Source organism: Bufo gargarizans, chromosome 1, assembly GCF_014858855.1.
Source record: "Bufo gargarizans isolate SCDJY-AF-19 chromosome 1, ASM1485885v1, whole genome shotgun sequence".
Taxonomy (NCBI): Eukaryota; Metazoa; Chordata; class Amphibia; order Anura; family Bufonidae; genus Bufo; species Bufo gargarizans.
In genome coordinates this window covers 373,272,687-373,295,142 of record NC_058080.1, presented here as the reverse complement: position 1 = coordinate 373,295,142, position 22,456 = coordinate 373,272,687, and positions in this window count along the sequence as shown.

Sequence of the window (22,456 nt, the reverse complement as noted above, 5' to 3'; positions counted from 1 at the left end):
CCGATCCCGCCGGTCGGACACAGCGTGTCTTTAGAGCGGATGAGACCCTCCTCTCTGTGATGCGCACAGAGTGGAAGAAGCCTGAGAAGGGTCCAGTGCTTACCAGAAAATTCAGACTCATGTACCCGATGGCTAAACCCTTGGTGGAATCGTGGGGTTCCGTTCCCAAGGTGGACATGGCTATAGCCAAGTTGTCCCGGCGCACTCTAGTCCCTGCAGACGATGGGTCTAGCCTGCAGGACCCCCTAGACCGGAGGGCAGAGTGCACCCTTAGGAGGGGTTACGCGGCGGCCGCCGCCTCCGCATCTACTTCCATTGCGGCCACTGAGGTAGCCACCTATCTACGCTCTAGGCTTAATCAAATCCAGACGGATGTGGACCAGAGCGTATCAAGAGACGACATCCTGGCAGCCTTCAAGTCAGCCAACCTGGCTATGGACTTTTTAGTTGATTCCTCCCAGATGCAGCTAAAGCTGGCCGCCAAAACTATGGCCCTAGTTTCAGCTGCCCGCAGACCACTCTGGCTGAAACCGTGGATTGCGGATAACGCATCCAAGTTTAACCTTTGTGGGCTCCCCTTCGAACCAGATAGGTTATTCGGGTCCGAATTGGACAAAATAATGGAGGGGCTCTCCGATAAAAAAGGGAAGAGCCTCCCCCAGCAGCCCTTTCGGGGACGCCCCAGACAGGAAAAGAAGGGTGGAGGTCGTTCTGGGCAGCAGTCTAGGCGCAGAGATTGGGGGGGGCCATCTCGTAAATATCCGAGACGCCCCCGCAAACCCACCAGGGAGGCAAAACCCTCCTGACTATGGGCCTCCTCGAGGCTCTTGGATAAGCCCTGCTGCCCCTGCAGTGTCTCCTCTAGATTTTCCCGTACCCCTCCCCCAGATTCCCGTGGGGGGCCGTCTTACCCATTTCAAAGACTCTTGGAGCCGGTTGATTGCAGACCCCTGGGTCCAGGACATAGTTTCCGCCGGGTACCGGGTAGATCTTATCTCTCTCCCCCCAGAGAGATTCATCGCCACACGAAGCTTCGGGTCTGCCAAACAGGTGGTCCTAGAATCTTACATTCAGGACTATATTTCCAAGGGAGCCCTGGAGGAGGTACCGGCAGGGGAGAGGGGCCTAGGGATTTATTCACCAGTGTTCCTGGTTCCCAAGAAGACAGGAGATCTCCGGATGATCATCGATTTGAGATTCCTCAATCGATTTATAAGGAAAACAAGGTTTCGCATGGAAACCATAAGGTCAGTCAGCCATATCCTCAATTCTGGGGACGTCATGGCTACTCTGGACCTCAAGGATGCGTACCTTCACATTCCGATCCATTCCGCTTCCCGGAAACTCCTCAGGATCGCGGTCCAGATCTCAGGGGTTTGCAGGCACTTTCAGTTCGCCGTGCTTCCCTTCGGAATCTCTTCTGCCCCCCTCATCTTCACCAAGGTGGTGGTTTCGGTGGTGGCAGCTTTGAGACTCCAAGGACTGACTATTATTCCTTATCTGGACGATTGGCTTTCATAGCCTCTTCAGTTCCGATCCTTACCCACCATCTTCAGGTCGCAGTCTCCTTTCTCTTCCGCCTAGGCTGGATTATCAACTGGCAGAAGTCGAATGTGAGCCCATCGACTTCAATCCATTACTTAGGATTCGTGGTCGACTCTGTGGAGATGTCCCTCCGGTTGACTCCAGAAAGGAGAGCGCGGATTCAGGACCTGGCAAAGGTCCTTTATGTCCCTCGTCGAGTCTCTATCCGGACTCTCATGAAGATGCTGGGGCTCATGTCAGCGGCTGCGGATGCGGTCCCTTGGGCGTTATGGCACCTCCGTCCTCTTCAGTCGGAGGTCTTACACCTATGGAACGGCAGCCCTGCGGGGCTAGATTCCCTGTGCTCCCTGTCCGGTCAAACCCGAAATTCCCTCAGATGGTGGTTTCAGCTACCAGCAGGGAAGTCTATGACCCAACCAGCTTGGGTCATATTGACTACAGACGCGTCCCTTGTAGGCTGGGGCGCTCACCTGGACGGATCCCCAATTCAGGGATCTTGGTCTCCTCTGGAGCGGCATCTTTCCTCCAATCTTCGCAAGATGCGAGCTATCCGGCTAGCCCTCCTTCACTTTGCGCCTCAGATCCGGGGCAAAGCAGTGAAAGTCCAGTCAGACAATATGACTGCTGTCCTCTATATAAACAAACAGGGAGGCACAAGATCATTGCCCCTTCTGTCAGAGATCGGGGTAATTCTTCGGTGGGCAGAGCTGAACCTTTCCCATCTATCTGCCGTTCATATTCGAGGCTCCCTCAATATGATAGCGGACCGCTTAAGTCGAGGATTACCGACCATGGAGTGGTCTCTGCATCCGGAGATCTTCAGGCAGCTAGTTCACAGATGGGGTATGCCAGAAGTGGATCTCATGGCAACCAGGTTCAACGCCAAGGTGATGAGGTTCTGTTCCCGCTACAGGGAAGACAACCCCCTGGCGATAGATGCTCTGTCAATACCGTGGAGGTTCAGGCTGGCTTACATCTTCCCTCCCTTTTCCATGATACCGAGGGCATTGATGAAAATCCGTCAGGATCAGGCCTCGGTAATAGCCATCATACCGTTTTGGCCCAGAAGATCCTGGTTTACCCAGCTCATTCAGATGAGTCGGGGACAATACTGGAGACTCCCCCCGGAGCAGACCCTGGTGTCGTGGGACACTCACCTCTGCCCAGATCTGCACAGGTTCAACCTGACAGCCTGGAGGTTGATCAGTCCCTTCCCAACATAGAAGGGCTTTCCGAGTCGGTCCTGAGAACTTTGTCGCATTTCCGAGCAGAGTCTACAAAGAAGGCCTACTCCAGGATCATGAGAATCTTCGAGGCATGGTGTGATTCCAGACAGGTGGCGTCTGCAGATCCGCCCCTTCCTGCGATACTTCAATTTCTTCAGGATGGATTAGATAGAGGCCTATCTCCAGCTACCTTGAAGGTACAGGTTTATGCCATCTCGGCCTGTCTCAACAGGCCACATTCTCGGGACCCACTCATCAAACGCTTCCTGAAGGGAGCTGAAAGACTAAAGCCTACTATACTGAAACCTATCCCCCAGTGGGATCTTTCAGTAGTGCTCAGGGGGCTAGCATCTCCCCCCTTCGAGCCCTTGGAGGAGGTAAATTTTAAATTTCTGACTTTAAAGATGGTCTTTCTTCTGGCTATAGCTTCAGCCAAAAGAGTTTCTGAATTGCAGGCTTTTTCCGCAAATCACCCGTACATTATTTTTCTACAGGATAGAGTACTCCTGAAGTTTTTACCTTACTTCAGGCCTAAGGTGCCTACTTTCCAGAACATCAATCAGGTAATATCTTTACCAGTTTTGTTTACAGCCTCCTCCTCTGATACTCCAGCTAGAGACCCGCTGGATATTTCAAGATGCCTCCAGATCTATGTGGATAGATCTAGTGAGTTCAGGAAAGATGAGAATCTTCTTATCCTGTTTGCCGGTAAGTCTAAAGGCCGTAAAGCGTCTAAAGCCACCATTAGTCGCTGGATCAAGGAGGCCATTTTGGAAGCTTTCGTCTCCCAATCCTTAGATCCTCCCGAGTTTGTGAGGGCCCATTCTACTAGGGCGGTCTCCACCTCGGTTGCGGAGAGAAGACTCCTCCCCTTAGAGTTGATCTGTAAGGCGGCCTCCTGGAGCTCTGAGTCAACCTTCATCTCCCATTATAGGATAGATACTAGGATGGCAGAGTTTTCGGCTTTTGGGCAGACTGTTCTTAGTTCTGCCAGGCATGAGGACCCTCCCTAGGGGATTCTTCTTGCTATCTCCCCATCTGTGCTGCTGTTGAGGACGTAAGGGAATCGTTAATTTCTAACGATAATTTGTTTTCCCTTAGTCCTAACAGCAGCACACAAATATCCCACCCTAAATACATTATGCTTGTTAAAAACACGGTGGGCTGGGGGGTGATCTCCTCCCTTTCAGGGAGCTGAAGATCGTTTATTGGTTCTTGGGCTCATTAAAATTCCGCCGGTCCTACCAGTCCACAGGGGCAGTTAACCCCATCTGTGCTGCTGTTAGGACTAAGGGAAAACAAATTATCGTTAGAAATTAACGATTTGTGACACTGAATGTGCCCAGGAGGTACATAGTGATGTGGTGTCACATGCTTAGAGCCTGTATAAACGGGGCATGAGCGTTGCCAGGAAACAGTGGTTGTGAACACTGATTATTATCAAACAACACACTTTCACCTCCATTCTACGTCACGATGCTGAGACCCCCCAAATGCATGTGGTCATACGTTCATCTCAGTGGCGTCTCTAGCTTTCAAATTTGGGGGCACACTGGGGGCCAGGACTAAAGTAGGGGGGGCAGCTATAACAACAATACATTTACACAAGTACACTTAGAAATACTGCGATACTTTACCCAATACCTAAAACCGCAACAGGGAAGAAAAGTCTTGCCGTTGTGGTTTGAAAAAATAAATAAAAAACCACTCCGATTTTAACATGTCCTAGCTGCCTGTGGATGACACTTTTATAGGGAGGGGGATCTGTGGATGACACTGCTACGGGGGGGATCTGTGGATGCCACATACCGTATATAGCACCTTATGCTATACGTGTCATCCACAGATCCACCCCATGACAGTGTCATCCTCATTTCCCCCTCCATAACAGTGTCATCAACAGATCTCCCTACCCGCCTCTCACAGGAGTGTACATTTGATATTTCTAAACTGTGCCGGATCCAGAGCCTGGTCTCGGGAGGGGCACTTCCAGATTATTTTCTGTCCGCTGCCACAGAACAAGGGTGCTTATAGAACAGACTACACAGTGTAGAGGTATACTGTACATTGTGTGGCACAGTGTAGAGGTATACTGTACATTGTGTGGCACAGTGTAGAGGTATACTGTACATTGTGTGGCACAGTGTAGAGGTATACTGTACATTTTGTGGCACAGTGTAGGCTATATGTGTATAACATAAACATATTTCACATGAAAACTTACAATTATTTGGCTTGGCCTTTGGGGATCTCGGATGCCACCTCAACACTTTGGCCGGGGGGCTCGGCGGAGCTGATGTTGTGCTTTATCCTAATGAGAAAGATTTCATAATAAGGATTTGGAGAAGGGGCAGAGGGATAGCAGAGCAGGGAGAGGCTGGTGCTGCTACTAGGGGGTCATACCATGGGGGAGTAATAAAGCCCACCATAATGCCTCCCCAGTAGAAATAATTCTCCTTATAATGTGACAATGCAAAAAATACCCCCTTGTAATGCCCCCAGTTGAGCTAATGTCCCCATAGTGCCCCCATAATGTGCCAGTATAAAATACCCCTATATAGTGCCCCCAGTAAATGCCCCCATAGTACTCCTCTCCCCCCTTCCTCCTAGTGCCCCCCATAATGTATCAGTATAAAATGCCCCATATATCGTGCCCCAGTAGATGCCCTCAGTGTCCCCCATAATTTGCAAGTATAAAATACCCCTTCATAGTGTCCCCCGTAGATGACTCCATAGTACTCCTCTCCCCCTTCCCCATAGTACCCACCATGTGTCCCAGTATAAAATGCTACTGTACAGAGCCCTCCATATAAAATACCCCTTCTTTGTGGCCTTAGTAGATGCCCCTATAGTGCCCACCAATAATGTGCCAGTAATAAGTCCCCCAATGTGCGAGTAATAAGCCCCCCCAATGTGCCAGTAATAAGCCCCCCAATGTGCCAGTAATAAGCCCCCCCAATGTGCCAGTAACAAGAGCCCCCCTTATTGTGCCTGTAAAAATATTGTAAAAAAAAAATCAACACTTATACTTGCCTCCATGTCAGCGATGAGATGCAGGCCTCTTCCGGCCTGTGTCCCGCGCTGTATGGCTCAGGCGGCGCGATGACATCATCGGCCTAGTGCCTGCAGCCTATCAGAGGAAGGGGAAAGCACACGCCTCTCCCTCCCCTGCACTGCGGCAGCACAGTCAGATTACTATGGAGATGAGCGCAATGGAAGCGCTAATCTCCCTGTACCCGACTGCGGTGGCTCACTTGCGGGGGGAATTTTAGTTGGGGGGGCACAGCGTGATGTAGGGGGGGCTGTGGCCCCCCCTGGCGACGCCACTGGTTCATCTACAAGGCTTGATAATGCTGCTAATGTTTTTATAAATGTATGTTTTAATGTAACTGTGAAGCACTTTGGGCAACAACATTGCAATTAAATGTGCTATGTAAATAAAAGTTGAAATGCATTTCTCACTCTATCAAGCTTGCCATGTGCACTTTTTAAATTTGATCAATCAATTGGTTAGTGTAATGTTTACACTCCACACAGTTACTCTGCCCACTCCATAAAGTTACTCTGCCCAGTCCAACCTTTCCACAGTTACTCCAGCCACTCCAACCACACAACAGTTACTCAAGCCACTCCACCCTCTCCAGTTGTAGACTACTGGTGGAGGCAAGAACACTTCACACAATTTCCCCAGAAATTGTAGATTTTCAAGTATATTTAATAAAATTATATCATTAACCTTCCTTTGAAGTGTAACTGTAGTTTCAGTTTACAAGCCTGAAGTCTTTCTCTTATCAGCAAAACATCCATGCACCTTCATGCAGGGGAAACCCTTTTGTGTGCCTGCAACCTTATCAGTGAAACAAGCACTCTTCACTTGCCACAGCAGGCAGCTGTAACAGACCTTTAACTGGCTTTACTAGCGATCACCTCCAACATGTAGGCTTCTGAACAAACTCCCTCTTGATGGCTTTTCCAGTCATTATATACAAGCTCCCGTATTAGCACTGACATCAGTGAGGGCTGGCATATTCCTCTGCTTCACTTTCCCTCCAATTTTTGTGTGCACCATCACCATTAGAGACGAGCGAATCGACTCCGGATAAAACATGCAAAATCGATCCGTACAGTATTAGAAAGTATTGGCTACGATGAGCCGAAGCTATTGCTTCGCAAAGTCTCGTGAGACTTCACGTAATAACTTCATAAATTACCACTTGGAACCGAACCTAAGTTCGGGAAATGTTTTTTTACAGTACAAATTAATTTATGAAGTTATTACGCAAAGTCTCGTGAGACTTCGTGAAGCAATAACTTCGGCTCATTGGAGCCAATACATTCTAATACTGTACAGAGCTTCTGCTCCATACAGTATTAGAACAAAGTTTTATGCGAATCGACCTCAGATGTTTCATCCGAAGTCGATTTGCTCATCCCTAATCCCCATCTAGTGACTAGATCTTACCATTACAATCTATATACATTATCATAAGCAGGGTCAGAACCCCTTACTCCTGGTGATATGGCACTGGAACAGCTGTGCTGCTACAATTATAGCATGTTGTGGAAAAGTTAAAATTATATCTGCATACTTGCCAACAGTCAAATTTTTCATGATATTATGTTAATTCACAGTAAAAGGTGTGAGGGCTATCTGGGTGGATCATGGGTGGTTCTGCGCATAAAAAGGTGGACCTTAATATATTCATCTGATTTGGTAAATTGGTAATTTTTCTTTGGATTCATATTGTGGCTTTAAAGGGTTTCTGTCATGAGAAATAACATTATGTAGCTGACTGACATTAGAGATGTGCTAATGTCAGCAGTACATAACAGCCTGCGCTGAATATTAAACAGGACGGTGCAGGCGCAGGATTTACGGGACGATGAGGAGAACACGAAAGTCAATCAACTGGACCTGGGCATGCCAAAGGATGCGTAGACCGAGCCTCTAGGTGCTGAAGCAACGCCCTAATAGCACCTAGAGGCTCATTAGCATATTTTAAAAGTCTTTATTTTAAGAGAACGATGGCAGGCAGGGAGTTATAAAGCATACTGTTATGTACTGCTGACATTAGCACATCGCTACATAACGTTATTTCTCATGACAGAAACCCTTTAAAGGGCTTGTCCAGGGTTAGAAAACATGGCTGCTTTCTTCTCCAAACAGTGCCACACCTGTCCACAGTTTGGTGTGGTATTGCAACTCATCCATATTCACTTTAATGGAGCTGAGCTGCAAAACTATTGTATGTAGATACAGCCCATGAACTGATGTGGGTCTATTTCTGGAAGAAAGCATCCACGTTTTTCTAATACTTACAACCCCTTTAATGTAGTGATTGATTTGGGGCTCTTTGATTCAGAAATAAGAATGTGTGATATAAAATGTATGTAACCTCCCAGGGTTTTATCTTCAAAGTTTTTCACAATGCACCAAGTGCACGATGAAAGTGTTAACTGGATTAGTAGTACACATCTTCTCTTTTTCATCAGCATTCACATTGGAGTTGAAGTAAATAGATTGATCCACTTATAACTGCTGAGCTCCCCAAATTACAGATAAAACAACAAGGAAAAGAATAAAGAGACCATGGCTGTGCCCCTGTCCTTTGAGGAAAGATCATTTTTCCACTGTGTTTGGAATATAGTTATGAGGAAAAATACAGTTTTTCTAGGGACAGTTGCATGATACTCCACAAGGGCAGGCTGATGTGTGTTTTGGCTGTATGCGATAATGTGGCTACCCATGGAGCTCAGTCTCAAGCTATCTTTTAGAAATTCAGCTTCTGAAGGAACAAAGTAAGTAACCTCATGATGTCCTACAGACTTCTAGCTTCACTGCAGACTTCTGTCATGGCATGTCACTGCCATTTTTTGTGTTTTGGAAGTTTACAAAATTGCATCATTGGAGCCTATAGCACTTTTCTTTTCATACTTAACTGTATGAATCAAATAAAGCAACATTAGCCCAGATTTACAGTACTAACCATTAGATGGCATAAGCTCAGACAGGCTGTCTAGACCTACACCAGATTTGTCACACTGGCTCAGATTGGATGACAAATCTTGTTCAAGGATAGAATCTTGTGCAGGGATGGACACTTTTTTTTCTGATCTTGGGATAGGTTGGCTTACTTTGAAACAGATGTTTTGAGGAGATACATGAGTAAATATAAGCCACTATCATAGTAACATAGTATATAGGCCAAAAAAAGACATTTTTCCATCCAGTTCGGCCTAGTATCCTGCAAGTTGATCTAGGGGAAGGCAAAAAAAAACTGAGGTACAAGCCAATTTTCCCCACTTAAGGGGGGAAAATTCCTTCCTGACTCCAATAAGGCAATCAGATAACTCCCTGGATCAACGACCCCTCTCTAGTAGCTATAGCCTGTAATATTATTACACTCCAGAAATACATCCAGGCCCCTCTTGAATTATTTTATTGTACTCACCATCACCACCTCATCAGGCAGTGAGTTCTATAGTCTCACTGCTCCTACCGTAAAGAATCCTCTTCTATGTTTGTGTACAAACCTTCTTTCCTCCAGACGCAGAGGATGTCCCCTCGTCACAGTTCTGGGGAAAAATAGATGATGGGAGAGATCTCTGTACTGTCCCCTGATATATTTATACATAGTAATTAGATCTCCCCTCAGTCGTCTTTTTTCTAAGGTGAATAACCCTAATGTTGATAATCTTTCAGGGTACTGTAGTTGCCCCATTCCAGTTATTTATTTAGTTGCCCTCCTCTGAACCCTCTCCAGCTCTGCATTATCTGCCTTGTTTACAGGAGCCCAGAGCTGTACACAGTACTCCATCTGTGGTCTTACTAGTGATTTGTAAAGTGGTAGGACTATGATTTTGATGCAACCCATTATCTTATTGGCCTTGGCAGCAGCTGCATGACACTGGTTTTTACTGCTAAGTTTGCTGTTTATAAAAATTCCTAGGTCCTTTTCCATGTCAGTGTTACCCAGTGTTTTACCATTTAGTATGTACGGGTGATTTGCATTATTCCTTCCCATGTGCATAACCTTACATGCTGATATGATGTTATTTGCTTGTTTTCATTGAGATCCCCCAAGATAGCATTTCTTAGAAAACCTTCAAACTGTTTACCCACAACAGATGTTAAACTTACCGGCCTATAGTTTCCGGAGTCTGTTTTTCCACCCTTTTTTAATATTGGCGCCACATTTGCTATGTGCCTATCCTGTGGAACACTCCTTGTCAGTATAGAGTCTGTAAATATCAGAAATAAAGGTCTGGCTATGACATTACTTAATTCTCTTAGGAAACGGGGGTGTATGTCATCTGGCCCTGGCGATTTGTCTATTTTAATCTTTTTAAGTCGCTGTACTTCTTCTTGGGTTGGACAGGACACTTTTAATGGGGAATTTACTTTTACATTCTGCATTTCATCTGACTTTCTATTTTCCTCAGTGAATGAATACAGTGGAGAAAAAAATATTTAATTGCTTTGCTTTCTCCTCGTCGCTCTCTGCAACTCCCCCTTATTGCTCTGTAGAGGGCTGACACCTTCAGATTTATACTTTTTACCATTTATATTGAAAAACATTTTAGGGTTAGTTTTGCATTCTCTTTGGCAATTAATCTCTTGGTCTCTAGTTTGTCCGCTTTTATTTGTTTTTTACATATCCAATTTTTTTCCTTATAGTTTTTCAGTGCTTCCTCTCTGCCTTTTTGTTTTAGTGATTTAAATGCTTTCTTTTTGTCATTTATTGTCGCCTTTACAGTTCTATTTATCCACATTGGTTTCTTCTTGTTCCTTAACGTTTTATTCCTATAAGGTATGTACCTCTCGCAATTAGATTTTAGGATGCTTTTAAAATTATCCCATTTTGTGGATGGATTTTAATTTTTGAGGATTTTTGTCCCAGTTAGTTATGCCTATGGCCTCTGTTAGTTGGCTAAAGTTTGCTTTTTTGAAGTTTGATATTTTTGTTCCTCCCTGTAGAAACACTCGTTTGAAGGATAATTGGAAGGTTATTACTTTATGGTCACTATTTACCATGTGTCCCCCAACCTGCACATCTGTTGTTCTGTCAGGTCTATTGGTTACTTCTAAGTCCAGTATGGCCGTCCCTTTAGTCGGGTCCTGAACCAGTTGGGAAATGTAATTGTCTTTGGTTATTGCCAAAAACCTGTTTCCTTTATGAGATATACAGCTTTCAGTTTCCCAGTCTATATCTGGGTAGTTAAAGTCCCCATAATAACCACCTCATTATGATTTGCCGCCTTGTCTATCTCGTTTAGTAGTATATTTTCTGTGGACTCTGGTATATTAGGTGGTTTATAATAAACTCCTATTAGTAATTTATTATTATTTTTACCTCCATGTATTTCCACCGACAGTGACTCCATGTGTTCATGTCGCTCACTTATATCTTCTCGAACTGTGGGCTTTAGGCTACTTTCACACTAGCGTTGTTTTAATCCGGCGTTCAATTCCGACACTGGAACTGCCCACCGGATCCGGAAAAACGTATGAAAACGGATTACATTTGAATCCTGATCAGGCTTTCGATCACAATGGAAAAATGCATTGGAAAAAACGGATCCGCCATTTATGGACTTTAACTTTTTTTTCAAATTTTTCGGGTTTAACATGCAAAAGCCGGATCCGTTTTGACTGAACACACGGGGCCGGATCCGGCGTTAATGCAAGTCAATGGGAAAAAAGCCTGATCAGGCGTTCAGTCAAAGTGTTCAGGCTTTTTGGCCGGAGGTAAAAATACTGCATGTTACGTTTTTCTGAAAAGCCTGATCAGTCAAAAAGACTGAACAGAAGACATCCTGATGCATCCTGAAGGACTGACTCTCCATTCAGAATGCATTAGGATAAAACTGATCAGTTCTTTTCCGGATTTGAGCCCCTAGGACGGAACTCAGCGCCGGAAAAGAAAAACGCTAGTGTGAAAGTACCCTAGACAGGACTTTACATAAAGGCAGACCCCTCCCCCTCTCCGGTTTTAATGATCCTTTCTAAACAGACTGTAACCTTGTACATTAACTGCCCAGTCATAGCTATCATCCAGCCATGTCTCAGTTATTCCCACTATGTCATAGTCCTCCTCACACATTACTAATTCCAGTTCACCAGTTTTATTAGTCAGGCTTCTGGCATTAGTATACATACAACTGAGAGGTTTATGTATATTTTTTACCCTACACCTTTGCTTCTGAACTGTTCTAGTCCCTCCTTCCATTCCTCCCCCAGTCCCACTACCTTGCCCTCGGTCTCTATCTTGCCCCCGGTCTCCCATCCTATAACGTAATTACCCTTTTCCCCCCAGTCCCTAGTTTAAACACTCCTCCAACCTTCTAGCCATCTTTCCCCCCAACACAGCTGCCCCTTCCCCATTGAGGTGCAGCCCATCTCCACGATAGAGCATGTAGCTGACAGAGAAGTTGGCCCAGTTCTCCAGGAACCCAAACCCCTCCTTCCTACACCAGTTCTTGAGCCACTTGTTAACCTCCCTCATCTACCGCTGCCTTTCTTGTGTGGCTCGTGGTAAAGGCAATATTTCAGAAAACACTACCTTTGAGGTCCTTGCCCTAAGCTTTAGACCTAAATCCCTAAAATCATTTTTAATGACTCTCCACCTTCCTCTAACTTTGTCATTGGTTCCGATATGGACCATGACTGCTGTGTTTTCTCCAGCCCCTCCCAATAATCTGTCAACTCGATCCGCAATGTGTCGAACTCTAGCCCCAGGAAGACAACACACTGTTCGGTGATCACGGTCTTTGTGACAGATTGCCCTTTCTGTACCCCTAATAATAGAGTCTCCCACTACCAGCACCTTTCTGGTCTGCCCTGCTCTCCTGGTTCCCTGCTTCCTGGAGCTGAGATTCCCCTGACTGGCAGATGCAGTGTCCGGCTGCAGCAGTGCTGTCCATGAACCGACATCCCCCTCATCTGCCAACCGTGCAAACTTGTTGGGGTGTGACAGATCACGGCTAGCCTCCCTTGCACTCTTCCCTCTACCCCGCTTTCTAACTGTTCCCCAGCTAGCTACCTCACTTTCCTCAGCCTCCTCGCTTTTATCCTCCCCCTCAACTACCCCATAGAGTGCTTGCTCAGTGAGCAGCAAACTCTTTTTCAAATTGTTACCGTCTCTCAGTGTTGAAACTCGCCCGTTTAGATACTCAATTTGTGATTCCAAATGGGTAATTTGTTCACATTTTGAACAATGACATACACCCTCGAACGACTGTTCCAGGACTGCATACATCAGACAAGATGTGCATTGGACTGCGCTGTCAATTATGGAACACATACTAATGGTGATTACACAATGAAAGCGAAAAATACAATAGAATGCAGCAAGGATACATGCACACGACAGTTGTTTTTCTCTGCGTCCATTCAGTTTTTTTTGGGCTGATTGGATGGTTACCCATGCGTTTCTATGGAGCCGTAAAATTGCGGTGTAGTCAACAATTTTTTTCCGCATCCGCTGTCCGTGTTTCCCGTCCACAAAAAATGTATTGCATGTCCTATTCTTGTCCACAATAAACATTTTGCGGACCAATTGAAGTCAATAAGTCCACAAAAAACTGCGGATGACCAACGGAAGCCATCCATATGTCATCTGCATCCATTGTTTTTGGCGGATGGTTGCTGATAAACCTGTATATTTAAAATTTCAAGAATTACAGCCTTCAGTTTTTTTTGCGGACCGCAAAAAAAAAACCTGAAGACAAACGCAACCTACCAAATTTGCGGACAAACGGAACAGATGTGGATGTAAAAAAAACAGGAACACGGATCTGCTATTTGCGGACCACAAAAAACTACTGTCGTGTGCATGCAGCCTTATAAGAAACTGATTTACTACAGTCCCCCACTGAAGTCCTTAAATCTGAAGTTACTGAATCTAAACTTGCGTTATATTCCTGCTTATATAAATGGAGCTCTCAAAACCAACCTGTTTTGTTACCTCTGGGTTATCTTAGCAATATGTACAGTAGATTGCCCAGTGGCGACTCTGGGAACAATATATGGGGGGGGGGGGGCACATAAGATACCACTGTCAAAAATGGGAGGCACTAATAATTTTCACAACTTAATCATACTACTGAAAAAAATGAAATAAGTATATATAAATAAGATTACAAAATACGAGAGTATTGCGCTATCTAAGGATACCTTTTTAGTGTACTAACCTAATACTTAAAAGACAAGCTTTGAAGAGTTTTCCTTTCTTCCTCGGTATTGCTTCAGACCTGAGAAAGAGAGAAACCCTCTCAAACTTTTCTTTATAGTTTAAAGCAGCTTCAGCAAACACCAGGGCTGTGTAAATAATCCCATATGTTAAACATGTCACTAAAGAAGACCAATGAACAGACAGACGCTCACAGGCTTATTCACAAAAGGGTGAAGAATTTGGAGAAGGGAACAATATAGGACAACATAACTGAATAGGAAAGTGAGCTGAATTGGAGAATTTTTTTCAAATCAGCTATGTTGTCCTATATTGTTCATTTCTCCTGACTTCTCCAAACTCTTCACCCTTTTGTGAAATAACCCTGTGGGTGTTGTTGGTGTGTGCAACTAATACTACTTATTCTGCTTGTAACGCAGAATGGGGTGGTCAGGGGTGCATGTAACGCAGAGTGCGGCAGTCAGGGGTGCATGAAATGCAGGGGGCGCTGGTCAGGGGTGCATGTAATGCAGGGGGCGATGGTCAGGGGTGCATGTAGCGCAGGGGGCGATGGTCAGGGATGCATCCCAGATAGAAAAAGTACTTACAGTTCTGATGTGATGTGCCTTCTTCCTCTAGGCGTGGTGGCAGGGGGAGGGGCGTTCAATGATGTTTCCTGATGTTAAATCCCCAAGCCACATTATTTTATGCCTCTGCAGGCCCTGCTAGGCTGAAATACAGAGGCTGCCAATGGCAGTGCTGCCCTCTCCCTCCCAGCCATCAGAGGATGTGGTGGGTGAGGGAAGATTCACTTGGCTGCCAACTGCCGAGGAGCCCGTAGTGAAGCGGGTGGATAGCATGGGCAATACTTTCAGTTTGACAAAACTGACAGATCGCCTCTGTACAGTACTAGCGGCGGTCAGCGTTTTACTAGCGGCATGTGGGGGGGGGGGGGAATTTCCCCCTCTTGCTCCACTGTAGCAATGCCTATGATATTGCCAGGACCAGGATAAAGGATTGTAGGAGTCTGCTTTGGGCACAGTTCAGGAGGCTGGTATAATCTATGGACTAGATTAGGCGATATATGCGATATGCACGACATGAATCTGTGCAACGATACAGATTTTGTCCATATTACATATATCGCCTGACAGCGATATGACCACGGAGCAGTAGTGAATTGAAGAATCTTCTCACCGCTCCGTGGCTCCGGCTCCCGACTCCGCCTGCCGACTCGCCGAGCATCCTGCAGGAAAGGTAAGTATAGCGATACTTCTCGGGGGGGGGGGGCAGTAGGATCAGGGGGGATCTATTTGCAAAGGATGGCCATGGGGCTGATCTGATGGCACTGACTCTGGTGAACATGTCTGAGGCAGATGATGGCAAATGCCATGAGGCTTGGGGGCTGATGGCACTGGCTCTGGGGGACATGGCCAGGTATGGGATGTGGCCGGTACATGCAGGCTACGTTTGTATTCAGGCATATTAACTTTATTCATTGGTGGCGCAGTGGCCACAGCCCCTCCCTTCTACTCCCCCGCTTCTAAGTATTATATTAATTGCACCCCACCCCTCCACACGATTAAATCATTGGTGGCAGTGGCCCCAGGCGGGCAGCTTCTGATCGGAGCCCCAGCAGTGTAATGGCGGGGCTCCGATCGGTTACCATGGCAGCCAGGGCGCTACTGAAGCCCTGGCTGCCATGGTCAGCTCCCAGCTGCTGTGTGCACTATGCACAGGGCAGCAGGGAGAGTGTGAAATCCTATCTACCCTAATAGAGCTCTATCAGGGTGAATAGGACAAGGGTTCTAGCCCCTAAGGAGGATAATAGTTATTAAATAAAAAGTAAAAAAAAAAGTTTAACCCCCCGAAATATAGAATATATTGAGATATATATCGCATATCGCACATGCTTAAAATTATATAGCAATATAGATTTTAGGCCATATTGCGCACCCCTACTATGGACTACAAATTCTGAAACAAAGATTCACCCTTTTGTTGTTGTTGTTGTTTTTGCACAACCAGTTTAGTGCTTCATGGTTAAAGTATAACTGTCATATATATTTTTTGGGGAGTATTGGATTGTGGTGATTAATATCTCCTTGGTGGCCCTATTTCAACTTTTCACAGTGTATTCAATTACCCCTTAATTCCACAGTTTTGTTCCCTGTACTGCCTATTTTTACCTGTGCTTAAAATAAGGTTGCTAGGCATGGTCCGTCTATGTGTTGAAGGACGGAGGACGCAGAACCACGCAGCGTGCAAGGTCAGATTAATGACAGCCAGTGACTGTAAGTAAATGATTAAAGCCAGGTCCTCCCCAGCAGCTGATAACAGTGGCTGGGCTGTGTGCACTTCTCCCTGTCCCTGCGCTTGGCAGACGCTCCCTCACTCAGCAGAGCTAGAGAAGTAGAGTCGAAGCAGCGCAGACCAGGGAAGGGAGATCTGCCATCTGCTCAGTGTATAAATGAAAGCAACATGTGGTAAGAGGACCCCTTTGTGCTGCAGGAGATTAACCCTTTAGGGGGAGGGCTCTGGTTACTGACACTTTTGGGGGGCTATTGTTACTGGCTAGTGAGGGCAGGCGGGATTATCCTCAGGGTGAGGGCAGTGGCGGCCATCTTAACTGAATAGTAAAATAACAGTTTTATGCAGACTGGTTGCTAAGGGCTGAATCTTATTAAATATGGGGTAAGTCAGTCTAATAGTAACTGATTCTGGAATATCATGTTATTAGTAACTACATACAGTACAGACCAAAAGTTTGGACACACCTTCTCATTCAAAGAGTTTTCTTTATTTTCATGACTATGAAAATTGTAGATTCACACTGAAGGCATCAAAACTATGAATTAACACATGTGGAATTATATACATAACAAAAAAGTGTGACACAACTGAAAATATGCTGAAAGATAATTTCTTTATTCGGCACCCATTTGTGACACGCGTTTCGGCACAAGTGTGTGCCTTTATCAAATAACAGGTGATAGTAGCTCAATTCCACACATACAATACACCATTTAAATACATTTTAAATAACCCGCCCCCTGATCATGTGGGTGGTCATGTGACACTAATTGAAGGCATCCGCCCCCAGTCACATGTCCAGTCACATGATTGTGACATGTTGCTACGTAACCTAATATAAACAAAGCTCAATCTACCAGAGGATAGAGTACAGCAGAGTATGTATCTTTATATATTCCTATGCATTTGAGCAGTCGATGATCCATCATAGAACCAAATATAAACATTATCACGTTGTATATATTGAAACATCATGCATTCCACATATTGATTCAGATAAAGCTGTTCAATGAATATTCCTTGTTTAGGCCTTTAGGGGCAAGTGTCTCGAGCCGGTGGATCCAATATGCTTCACGTTGGTGGAGCATCTGGATCCGATTCCCTCCACGTCGAGGCAGGGTCACTTCCTCTATAATTTGAAAACGCAATTGTGAGATGCAGTGATTTTTTTCTTTAAAGTGCTGAGGAACAGGTAACAAGGTGTTTTCTTTCCTGATCATAGATTTGTGTTTCCCCACTCGATCTTTTATGCGCATTGTCATCTCTCCAACATAGCACAACCCACAAGGACATTTTAGTAAATAGATTACAAAACTACTGTCACATGTAAAGTGACCCCGAATTGGGACTTGTTGTCCTGTATGTGGGTGTGATATGTTGGAGCCTTTGATAACATTTGAACAGTGGACACAGTTCAGACAGGGAAAGGTTCCCTTCTTGACTGTGGAGAGAGTGAGCTGTCGCAGGGATGTCCTATCACTACCTATATCTGCCCGGATGATCATGTCTCTGATATTTTTATTGCGTTTATAGCACATCATCGGTAACTCCCTAAATTCTTGAATTGTAGGGTAAGATCTTTGTAAAATATTCCAGTGATGGTTAACTACTGCCTTTACACGATCCATCCAGGGGTGATATTTTACAATTAGTGGTATTCTCTGTCCCTTTTCTGTCTTTTTTTGTGATGCTATAGGACTTTCTATCTTATTCCTCTGTTCACGTAACAATTGAGAGGGAAAACCTCTGTCCCCAAATTTTTTTGTCATTTCTTGCATCCTAAGATCACGTGTATCTGAATCTGTTACAATTTTAGCCACTCTTTTAAATTGCGAATATGGCAGTGATTTTTTCACAGCTGAGGGGTGATTACTGTGGAATAACAACAGGCTATTTCTGTCAGTTTCTTTGACATACAAGTCAGTTGTGATCCTGTTATTGATTCCCCTGATCACCCATGTATCAAGGAAGGAGACACGTTGTGGATCTTGATGAAAGGTGAATTTCAGTTCCGGTCTTATGTTATTGATGTACTCCATGAAGGACATAAGGGTCTCAGTGCCGCACCGCCATACGCAAAAAATATCGTTGATGAAACGTTTCCAAAATATACAGTGGTTTTGATATAGCTCATTTGGGTAGATATACTCTCTCTCAAAATATGCCATATAGCAATTTGCGTATGGCGGTGCGGCATTGGACCCCATCGCGGTCCCACACCGCTGCTGGAAAAAAGTGTCTTGAAATAAAAAATTGTTATGTCGTAGGACAATAGAAAGTAAAGACAGAAAAAAATATTTTTCTGCCTCTGTGTATGTGCTATCACCTAATAGTACTTGAGTGGCCTCCAGGCCCTTTTCATGAGTGATACTGGTGTATAAACTACACACGTCCAGAGTAGCTAGGATACAATCCTGCGACAGCTCAATCTCCCATATTGTCTCCAAGAAATGTTGGGTATCCCTAAGATATGAAGGGGCCTTTTTTGTGAGAGGGGTCAACACTTTGTCAAGAAATATTGCAGGGGGAGAAAGGACTGAGTCCGTGGCTGCAACTATTGGGCGTCCCGGAGGTTGTTCCAGGGATTGATGCACCTTGGGGAGTGTATAAAATACGGGTGTCACAGGATGTTGGTTGATTAAAAATTCGGCTAGCTTTTTATCAATAACATGTTTTTTCAAGTTCTCATCAACCAAGGCCTGTAATTCCCGATTTTTTTCTGTCTTTACTTTCTATTGTCCTACGACGTAACTATTTTTTATTTCAAGACACTTTTTTCCAGCAGAGGTTGACCTGTTGACCGCGCACCTGGATCCTAACAGAAGCACAGTGCTGTCCATTTGTTCTTAATCAATACAAATGAAAATATGTCATATTCTAGGTTCTTCAAAGTAGCCACCTTTTGCTTTGATTACTGCTTTGCACGCTCTTGGCATTCTCTTGATGAGCTTTAAGAGGTAGTCACCTGAAATGGTTTTCACTTCACAGGTGTGCCCTGTCAGGTTTAATAAGTGGGATTTATTGCCTTATAAATGGGGTTGGGACCATCAGTTGCGTTGTGGAGAAGTCAGGTGGATACACAGCAGCTAAGTAAAGAAAAACAAGTGGCCATCATTACTTTAAGAAATTAAGGTCAGTCAGTCCGAAAAATTGGGAAAACTTTGAAAATGTCCCCAAGTGCAGTCACAAAAACCATCAAGCGCTACAAAGAAACTGGCTCACATGCGGACCGCCCCAGGAAAGGAAGACCAAGAGTCACCTCTGCTGCGGAGGATAAGTTCATCCGAGTTCCCAGCCTCAGAAATCGCAGGTTAACAGCAGCTCAGATTAGAGATTAGAGACCAGGTCAATGCCACACAGAGTTCTAGCAGCAGACACATCTCTAGAACAACTGTTAAGAGGAGACTGTGTGAATCAGGCCTTCATGGTAGAATATCTGCTAGGAAACCACTGCTAAGGACAGGCAACAAGCAGAAGAGACTTGTTTGGGCTAAAGAACACAAGGAATGGACATTAGACCAGTGGAAATCTGTGCTTTTGTCTGATGAGTCCAAATTTGAGATCTTTGGTTCCAACCACCGTGTCTTTGTGCGACGCAGAAAAGGTGAACGGATGGACTCTACATGCTTGGTTCCCACCGTGAAGCATGGAGGAGGAGGTGTGACGGTGTGGGGGTGCTTTGCTGGTGACACTGTTGGGGATTTATTCAAAATTGAAGGCATACTGAACCAGCATGGCTACCACAGCATCTTGCAGCGGATTGCTATTCCATCCGGTTTGTGTTTAGTTGGACCATCATTTTTTTTTCAACAGGACAATGACCCCAAACACACCTCCAGGCTGTGTAAGAGCTATTTGACCATGAAGGAGAGTGATGGGGTGCTGCGCCAGATGACCTGGCCTCCACAGTCACCGGACCTGAACCCAATTGAGATGGTTTGGGGTGAGCTGGACCGCAGAGTGAAGGCAAAAGGGCCAACAAGTGCTAAGCATCTCTGGGAACTCCTTCAAGACTGTTGGAAGACCATTTCAGGTGACTACCTCTTGAAGCTCATCAAGAGAATGCCAAGAGTGTGCAAAGCAGTAATCAAAGCAAAAGGTGTCTACTTTGAAGAACCTAGAATATGACATATTTTCAGTTGTTTCACACCTTTTTGTTATGTATATAATTCCACATGTGTTAATTCATAGTTTTGATGCCTTCAGTGTGAATCTACAATTTTCATAGTCATGAAAATAAAGAAAACTCTTTGAATGAGAAGGTGTGTCCAAACTTTTGGTCTGTACTGTATATGTGAGATAACAGAAAGTGGTCTTGTCATGCAAAAACACTTAATAAAAGTAATATAATGCAATATAATGTCATTCTTTTGCACTTATCAATACAGGGAGTGCAGAATTATTAGGCAAATGAGTATTTTGACCACATCATCCTCTTTATGCATGTTGACTTACTCCAAGCTGTATAGGCTCGAAAGCCTACTACCAATTAAGCATATTAGGTGATGTGCATCTCTGTAATGAGAAGGGGTGTGGTCTAATGACATCAACACCCTATATCAGGTGTGCATAATTATTAGGCAACTTTCTTTTCTTTGGCAAAATGGGTCAAAAGAAGGACTTGACAGGCTCAGAAAAGGCAAAAATAGTGAGATATCTTGCAGAGGGATGCAGCACTCTTAAAATTGCAAAGCTTCTGAAACGTGATCATCGAACAATCAAGCGTTTCATTCAAAATAGTCAACAGGGTCGCAAGAAGCGTGTGGAAAAACCAAGGCGCAAAATAACTGCCCATGAACTGAGAAAAGTCAAGCGTGCAGCTGCCAAGATGCCACTTGCCACCAGTTTGGCCATATTTCAGAGCTGCAACATCACTGGAGTGCCCAAAAGCACAAGGTGTGCAATACTCAGAGACATGGCCAAGGTAAGAAAGGCTGAAAGACGACCACCACTGAACAAGACACACAAGCTGAAACGTCAAGACTGGGCCAAGAAATATCTCAAGACTGATTTTTCTAAGGTTTTATGGACTGATGAAATGAGAGTGAGTCTTGATGGGCCAGATGGATGGGCCCGTGGCTGGATTGGTAAAGGGCAGAGAGCTCCAGCCCGACTCAGACGCCAGCAAGGTGGAGGTGGAGTACTGGTTTGGGCTGGTATCATCAAAGATGAGCTTGTAGGGCCTTTTCGGGTTGAGGATGGAGTCAAGCTCAACTCCCAGTCCTACTGCCAGTTTCTGGAAGACACCTTCTTTAAGCAGTGGTACAGGAAGAAGTCTGCATCCTTCAAGAAAAACATGATTTTCATGCAGGACAATGCTCCATCACACGCATCCAAGTACTCCACAGCGTGGCTGGCAAGAAAGGGTATAAAAGAAGAAAATCTAATGACATGGCCTCCTTGTTCACCTGATCTGAACCCCATTGAGAACCTGTGGTCCATCATCAAATGTGAGATTTCCATTGAGGGAAAACAGTACACCTCTCTGAACAGTGTCTGGGAGGCTGTGGTTGCTGCTGCACGCAATGTTGATGGTGAACAGATCAAAACACTGACAGAATCCATGGATGGCAGGCTTTTGAGTGTCCTTGCAAAGAAAGGTGGCTATATTGGTCACTGATTTGTTTTTGTTTTGTTTTTGAATGTCAGAAATGTATATTTGTGAATGTTGAGATGTTATATTGGTTTCACTGGTAAAAATAAATAATTGAAATGGGTATATATTTGTTTTTTTGTTAAGTTGCCTAATAATTATGCACAGTAATAGTCACCTGCACACACAGATATCCCCCTAAAATAGCTAAAACTAAAAACAAACTAAAAACTACTTCCAAAAATATTCAGCTTTGATATTAATGAGTTTTTTTGGGTTCATTGAGGACATGGTTGTTGTTCAATAATAAAATGAATCCTCAAAAATACAACTTGCCTAATAATTCTGCACTCCCTGTATACAAATGATACAGAACATAATACACAATTACATCAACACTTCAACCTGAGTCCTGACTACTACTTGATGGTTAAAGTGGTAAGTAAGGAATGGCAAGAAAAAAATAGCTAACTTTTCAATGGATTTCAATTTCTTTTGTCACTGAGTTAGCATCCTCTGACAGCGAAACATCAGCTGGGAGGCATTTTCAGCTAAAGCAGTTAAGAGTCTCCATCAGAAAACACCTATTAGGTCCTTACTGGAGTTGA